This window comes from Austrofundulus limnaeus, unplaced genomic scaffold, assembly GCF_001266775.1.
Source record: "Austrofundulus limnaeus strain Quisiro unplaced genomic scaffold, Austrofundulus_limnaeus-1.0 Scaffold855, whole genome shotgun sequence".
NCBI classification, from domain to species: Eukaryota; Metazoa; Chordata; class Actinopteri; order Cyprinodontiformes; family Rivulidae; genus Austrofundulus; species Austrofundulus limnaeus.
In genome coordinates, this window is record NW_013953257.1 from 77968 (window position 1) to 85735 (window position 7768).

Genomic DNA, 7768 nt, shown 5'->3' on the forward strand with positions numbered 1-7768 from the left:
CTGCAGAACAGTTGATCTGTCCTTGTATCGTAGAAATTTGACAACAATGGGCCTGGGTCTGTCTCCTCTAGGTTTACCGGTGCGGTGAGCTCTCTCGATCTCAATCTTATGTTGAAAGTTTAGCTTTTCATTTAAAATAGTTTTCACTTTCTCCTCAGTCTCAGCCCAAGTCTCATTTGGTGATTCAGTAATACCATCAAAAACCAGATTGTTTCTCCTTGATTGCCCCTCAAGGTACTCCATTTTATCAGTGATAGTYATCATGCCCTCACATACTTTAAATATGTCTGACTGCAGTGTGTCACTTCGGTCCTTGTGCCTAGCACTTTCTACTTTAATATCGTCAACGTCTTTCTGTGTAAATTGCAGGCTGGTTTTAATGTCCTGTAGTTCTCGTGTCATTGCGTCCATTCTGGTGTTAGTAGTGTCCACAATGATTTTAACAAAACCTTTAAAATTGTCCTGTTGTTGTTGGAGTAACTCCATATACATTTCCTTTTGCTGGCTCAGCAACTCTTTGACTTGCGTGAGTGATACATAGTCCTCATCTTGTCTCCCGTTGGTCTTGGATCCTTTTGGAGGCATTATTTCGCTTGTTTTTGCCGTTCGCTTCCTTAACATGCTTTGAGAGCAACATTTCCAGCTAATGTTCATCCGGACAATATAATCATCCCACCGATGGGGGAACAGGAGAATGCAAGAGCCTATGTGTCAAGAGCTCATAAAGCCTGGAGAAATATTACTGGGAATTATCCAGATTTCAACCGCAAGGAACAGTCGATTCGCCAAGCAAAGATACAAGAAGGGCTGCCACCACCAGTCAGGAACAAATTGGCAGAGGTGGTTGGACTGGGCAGCATGATGAGAAGTGTATACTGACCATGTTGCACATCAGGTTTACTTACATTGCAAAAAGGAACAAGCGCAAAAACAACAAGACCAGGAGATGCTCAGAAAGCTCACCCAAGTGCAACTGATGGACAGTAAAAATAAAGACAAGACTTGAGCTGTTGTAATGAAAACCCAACAGAATCAACTTCCACTGACATAAATGTAGAAAAAAAAAAGACTGGAGGAAGAGCCAGCATTAGCTTTACCTGTTTATTCAAAAAAATTGTCTTATGTGTGTCCACCTCAACTGGGGGTGGAAATGCATGCGTTGTTCTCTGTCAACAAACTGGGACAGGGTTAAGTCAAATGGCCGGAGGCCTGTCAAACCAAATGGAAAGATGCCCACTCTGTTGCTAACTTTCTGTGTAGTGAAGTTATACCCAGATGKGGAYTTCCGGATAGGATTTCATCAGATAATGGGAGAGAGTTTGTAGATAAAACAGTAAAACTGATCCTATAAAAGTTAAGAATTAAACAACACCTTGGATCTGTTTATCAGCTTCAGAGCCAAGGCATTTGTGAAAAATTGAATGTGGTGCTAAAATAACCGCCTAGTAAAAATCTGTTAACATACTGGTCCTAACTGGGTGGCTGCATTTTCTCTTATTTTAATGATGATTTGTTTTTGTACTCTGTTTGCTGACTTTTGCAAAAGCCCTGGTTTTAAGATGGGTTGGAGTGGTGATGCCTGATAACCAAGCGCAAATGCCATTATTGGATGGAAATGTGAGTGAGGAGGAAATGATTCACCTACAGAGTGATGATGTTATGGACACGTACCCATTTTAAGTATTTTGTTTGGTCTGGTTACACTTCACAATATGTCTGTGTGTTGACACTGTGAAGGGAATGTGTGTAGGATGGGTGCCAATTTTTGTTTGATTCAGTTTTCTCCTGTTTTTGTAATCTAGGGAGGTAAGATGAATGTAATTTGTTTGTTTTGTTTTGATGGACAGGACAGTAGTTACTCAGAAAGTTAGAGTCTTTTTGTTTGTTGTTTTGGCTGAAGCCCAATCTGAAGCTAATGGCTACTGTTTTCCCTTTTATTACTTCAGTGTTAAATTCTGGCCATGAGTAACTGTTAAGGCACCACATATAACATTTTTCTTTTCTCTTTATTTACTGATATGTTTGTTGTCATATTTTGTTTGCCTAAATAGTTTTCTTTTTTCCTTCTTTTCACATATATCTTTTTTTTATTAATTTTGTTTGATTTTGTTTATTCATTTGATTTGACTCAGTCCTTTATTTTTTGACTGAGCACCAGGAGCAGGATAAGTGTCACAGCTCTGAGGATTTCTTTCTTTCTTTTATTTTTTTCTTCTGTTGACCAAAGTGAGATGACGTTAACACCTCACATAAGTAGTTACATACCTCACAGAACATTACCACTTGGACACTTGTAACATGCTGTTACTCATCAGCATTGTATAAACATAATGATAAAGTTCAGTTTCCATGCATGGTATTGAAACGTGTCATTTTTTGCAACATACTGGTGTGGTGTTTTAAGTTTTTCCAGGAGGACACCAGGCTGATTCTGTTACATGGACTTTGGACTCACATTCTTGGACAGGACTCATAAATCTGTGCAGAATCGGCAGTACAAAGGACTTGGACTCTGTGTTGTGATGGCTCAAATATTTTTGCCACAGAAAAGGACTGAATCGGGCACCATGGGTGACAGAAAACCAAAACTACCGTTGTTAAGAACTCTTATAATCTTCTTTTTGTGTTTATCATTTTGGTTTTTATTCCTTATATCATACTGTTTGATGTGACAATCATTTACTATGTGTTCTTATTATTTTGACTGTCATATTATGATCTTATTATTTTGACTGTCATATTATGATCATCTTATGTAGTGAGCTGAGTCTCATAGAAATATCTAACTCACTTTGTGTTTATGCGTGACTCATTACATTTGTCCTTACTAACAAACCGGGAAGAGATTGGCATTGAAAAGTCCCTAAAATTAGTTTATGTTAATTGTTAGATTCAAACGAAGATTTCCTTCACAGATTGGCATGGAGTGAGGATTTCTCTGGGACCTGTGGTCTTTTACCCATCCCTGTTTCATGGGGAGGTTTTTCTGATCGTGATGGGTCATTTTAGGCATATTGCAACGAGTCAGCATTCAGGTCCCCTGCAGTGACACAGATTTTTAAATGAGTATGCGTGGATTGTTTGTCCATGTCAGTCATGGAGGTGTTCACAGTCAGGAGGCCTGGGGGTGTGGCTGATGTAGCCAAATTTGACCTTATTAGAAAATTAGTCTTAGTTTACCTACTTATAAAGTAATTTAAAATAATGTGCGCTTAGGATTTAAAATGGGTTATTAGCTAAATTAGACAACCTCTAAATTGTAGGCTGTACCRTTTACTTATTTGCTAATGGACAAATGTTATTATCCATTGAATTTGAACAGCAAAGTTTTTGTGCTGCAGTGGCTATGGTGTTATCTTTTCTCGATTTACAGCCAATCCTTTATTTTTCTTTCAGGACTAATTAGTCCAGAAGGGGGGAATTATGTAGTGTCCAAGAGTGGGGGCCTTTTCTCAGGAATGCACAGATGTGATGCCTCTTAGTTTCCAGCTTCAGAGCTTGGCACATTTTACCATATTAGGAAGAAGGTATACYGTGACAAGATTTATGATACATCTGTGAAAGCCTATAAAGAGCCTTGTATGCCCCCGCTCTTGGCCATCATTTTCATCTTCTTACTTGGTGAATCATTTTGGCATTGGAGGCCACAATTTGGTTTTTGGCTGCAATCTCCTGGACTGCAAATAAAGCTTTTTGCTGTTCAATCAGCCTGTTTCAGAGTCTTCTCTTCATTGAGCAACAACAGTTCCGCAGAACCCAGATGACCCGGTTTCTACATCTCAATGCTTCCTTCAAAATTAGCCATAATTAAATGTCCTGCTCATTGCAAGGGGAACAATTAAATCATATTAGGAAATAAAGCGGCGGACGACGCAGCGAAAATCACGTCAGGATGCAAAACAGCAATTTTAACACCAGTAATTTCACTTGAACCAGTAATGACACCAGATGACATCATTCATATTCAGAACAATGAAACACAGAGTGAAAAACAGTTCTGGAGTCAAAGAGGAACAACCCAAGACAATTATGGGTTGTGGAGATCACATGAAGGATTGATTGTTGCACCAGTATCACTACTGACAATTTTGATATCAGAAAGTCACAGTGTAGATCACTATAGAAGAGGTCACGTCTTGAACAGATTAAAGGAACARGGTTATTGGTCGCCATATCAGAGAGCTATGGTTGATGAAATGTTGGACCTGTGTGACATTTGTGCAAAGAACAATGGGCCTCATGCAAGAACATGTTTGTATTCTTATCATAAATTTCTCTTACTTTTATTCGTGCAAAGGGTTCGTACGGACATGTCACGTCAGATTCAACAAACTCTTCTATCTTCAGGAAAAGTGTGTAAATGAGCTGCGTAAATTCCACCTGTTCGTATCCAGCTGCTCGTGCACGCGAGAGGAGATTAGCATAATTACCACCCCAAAAACACCGTAAAAGGCTATGTTTCCTGCTTCAGCTACAAGGAAGTGTTCATTCATTCATGAAAATGACAGCGAAAACTAAAAAAAAATAACTTTATGAGTTCAGAGATTGAAGTCCTGCTGTCAGAGATACAGAAAAGAAAATCTGTCATTTTTTGCAGGTCAGCTGTGGAATAAAAAAGAGCTGCTAAAAATATAAACAACTGTGTTAAATCATTTTCATTTATTCAGAAGCCACAGCGCTGCACACCGTACCCCCCCCCCCTCCTGTGCTGCGCGGTCGCAGGTGGTCTCAGATGCGTGTTTGAAATAAGCATTTTAAAATGTTTTCAAAATAAGTCTGGCACTTTGGAGAAAACCCAGGACTCGCTGGAGGGATTATTTATCCCCTCTGGCCTGGGAACGTCTCGGAGTCCCCCAGGACGAGCTAGAAAGTGTCGCTGGGGAGAGTGGGGTCTTTCTGCTGCTGGCCCCGCACCAGATAGCGGGTAAGCCGGCTGGACGGACAATTTATATTGTTAGTCTAAATTATTACATTTAAAATTATAACTCTAATTCAAGCAGAATAACTTATTGTCAACATAATTATGGAGTGTGATTTATTTTCAACTCAAAATATCTTCAAACTAACTAAATATAAAGTTATTAATGAAGAAAATCCATCTGGATAATAGCAGACTGACTGCTCGTAAAATATACGACAGGTCTGGACCACACGTAAATTTTGTTAGTATCTGAAAAAAATCTTAGAATACGAAAACATTGGTGAATGCCACAAATTTTCCTAAATCACTCGTACGCACAATTTAAGAACAAATCTGTGCGTACGAACGGTTCTTGCATGAGGCCCAATGTGAAAAAAAGGGATAAAAACACCAGTTGGTCACATTCCTGTTCCAGAGGGACCATTTAAACATTTAGTCATAGACTATATTGACATGATTAATTCAGTCCAACATAAACAGTACATGTTGGTCATGACTGATCGCTTTAGCAGGTGGGTTGAGGCGTTGCCTCCTAAGGACACGAGTGCAGAAACAGTTGTGAAATTTCTGGTGAGAGAGGTCATACCAAGGTTTGGGATACCATCAGAAATAAGTTCTGAAAATGGCCCAGCATTTGTTCAAAAGATTTTTAAAGGCATTTTGCAGCAGTTGAGAATCAAACAGCGCCAAGGAGCTGTTTACCACCCACAGAGTCAAGAGATGGTTGAAAGGGTTAGTTTGAGCTTGAAGTTTAAGATTAACAAGATCTGTGCTTCTACTAACCTCAACTGGATTGGTGCCCTGCCACTTGCGCTTTTGTATTATCGCACTCAAGTTCACAAAATAACACATTTGTCACCGCATGAAATGCTAACAGGAAGAAAGATGCCAACACCGCAATACAGAGGTCCCCATCATGGACCTCCTCTTGAACAACTGGAACTTGAATTAAAATAGTATGTTGAAGAACTAACAACAATTCACAAAGCTATCTACTTATAGGAAAAGAAAAGAGAGCTTATTTCAAATGCAGATGCTGAGAGGCCAGTGGTTCCAGGTGACCAGGTTTACATCAAAGTCTTCCTCAGGAAGTGGCACGAGCCGAGACGATTGGGTCCTTTTACCATTGTCCGTGCCACACCGACGGCAGTTCAGGTGGAAGGAAGTTCAACCTGGTACCATCTCAGTCATTGCACCAAAGTTCCAGACATAAACAAGGGCAGTGTTATAGAGAAAATAAACATTGAACATGACATCAAAAAGAGAGCAGAAAGTGAGTCTGTTAACGGTTCTGGCCTGGATAATCCTAGGGGCATCCATGATGGCACAAATCCAACTGGAGGAGGTGAAGATGCCAGCCAAACACAGCCGGGCCCTCGCAGACCTGTCACGAGAGCGTTTGCCAGGGCAGCAGCTGGAAGCAGGACCTAGCCATCATAACAAAGCTGAGTATGATGCAACAACAACACCCCACCACAAACTGGCACCTTTGCCAGCATTTCAAAATATATTTGCATGCTCGAAAACACCAAAACACACTGCTAAATGTAAAATAAAATGAGTAAAATCTAGAAAAAATAAGAGATATAAACTACAAAATAGAATGGATCCAGGAAACAACACCAAAACCAGAGATAATCCCAACTACAGTAGCCAAAACMACACCAAAAGTAATAACGCCAAAGCAGGAAGGTTTGGTAACCTTGGTCGAACCAACAACTACACAAGCGAACAAATTGCTAAACATGGTTAAAACAACAGCATCATTAACCACACCTAACATTAAATCAGATGACACTGAACCAACTACTCCAACAAAAGCATTAATTACCACTGTGAAACCTAAAGTACGCAAAATGACTCAAAAAACCTTATCAACAACTACAGTAACAACTAAACCAACAGTGGAAAAGCCAACATTCAGAAAAACATTAACTGTTAAGGTAATTAGTAAAGATGCAACCACACATGACACAACTACAAAGCAAACCATTAAAGCAACAAAGAACACTTTTACTTTGTTTTTGCAATTTAAAGAAGAACTGAACTGAACTGAACTAAACTTGTTTTTAAACAGCGTATCCTTTTAATCCTATCACTTTCTTATTTTTGAGTATATTCGTTTATGCAGGCATCATCATGGACTTTTGATGCAGAACTTTTATATTAATCAACGGTCGAAACAGTGAATCCAGTTTTAAGCTTTTACACCATGGTGCATTTATTTGTGTTTATTGTTTGATCATTTATTCTGGTATGATTGTGTTTGTGTGCCATTTGTCCTTTATTAGTGTATCCTCATTAACGTTTTCCTTACAGGTTTTTATCATTTGTCATGTTATTATTTTATCATTTCAGCATTTAATAGTCCTTAATGTCAATTATTATTTTGCCTTTTATGTTTACCATTTCAGTAGAATGTCATGACTTGTCATTTATGCTAAGGCTAAATTTGCTAAAGGTGTTATGTATTCATTTAGCGACACAAAGGTTGGAAATTACCATGTCTTATACGGCAGGAAGTGAGGTAAGAATTAGCTGCAAGGCTGGAAAAGGTCTCTAGCCATGGGTGGGTGCTGCCACTCCTGGCCCAAAGGTGGGAGCCCCTTGTGAGGGAGGGGGTCAAACTCAAAAAGGGAGGATTGTAGCAGTATTTGTTAGAAGCTGGGACAAAGGGTCAGAATAAGGGTCGTATAAACATCTGGTAAGAACATTCTGTAAAAGGTGAGATCATCAAACAGTCTACAAATAGATTTAATAAGTGTGTATTGGGTGGTCTTAAATTTCCTGTAATGATGGGGTTTGTGAGTTTCACTGAATGCTCAGACACCAGAGACGATTTAAGGA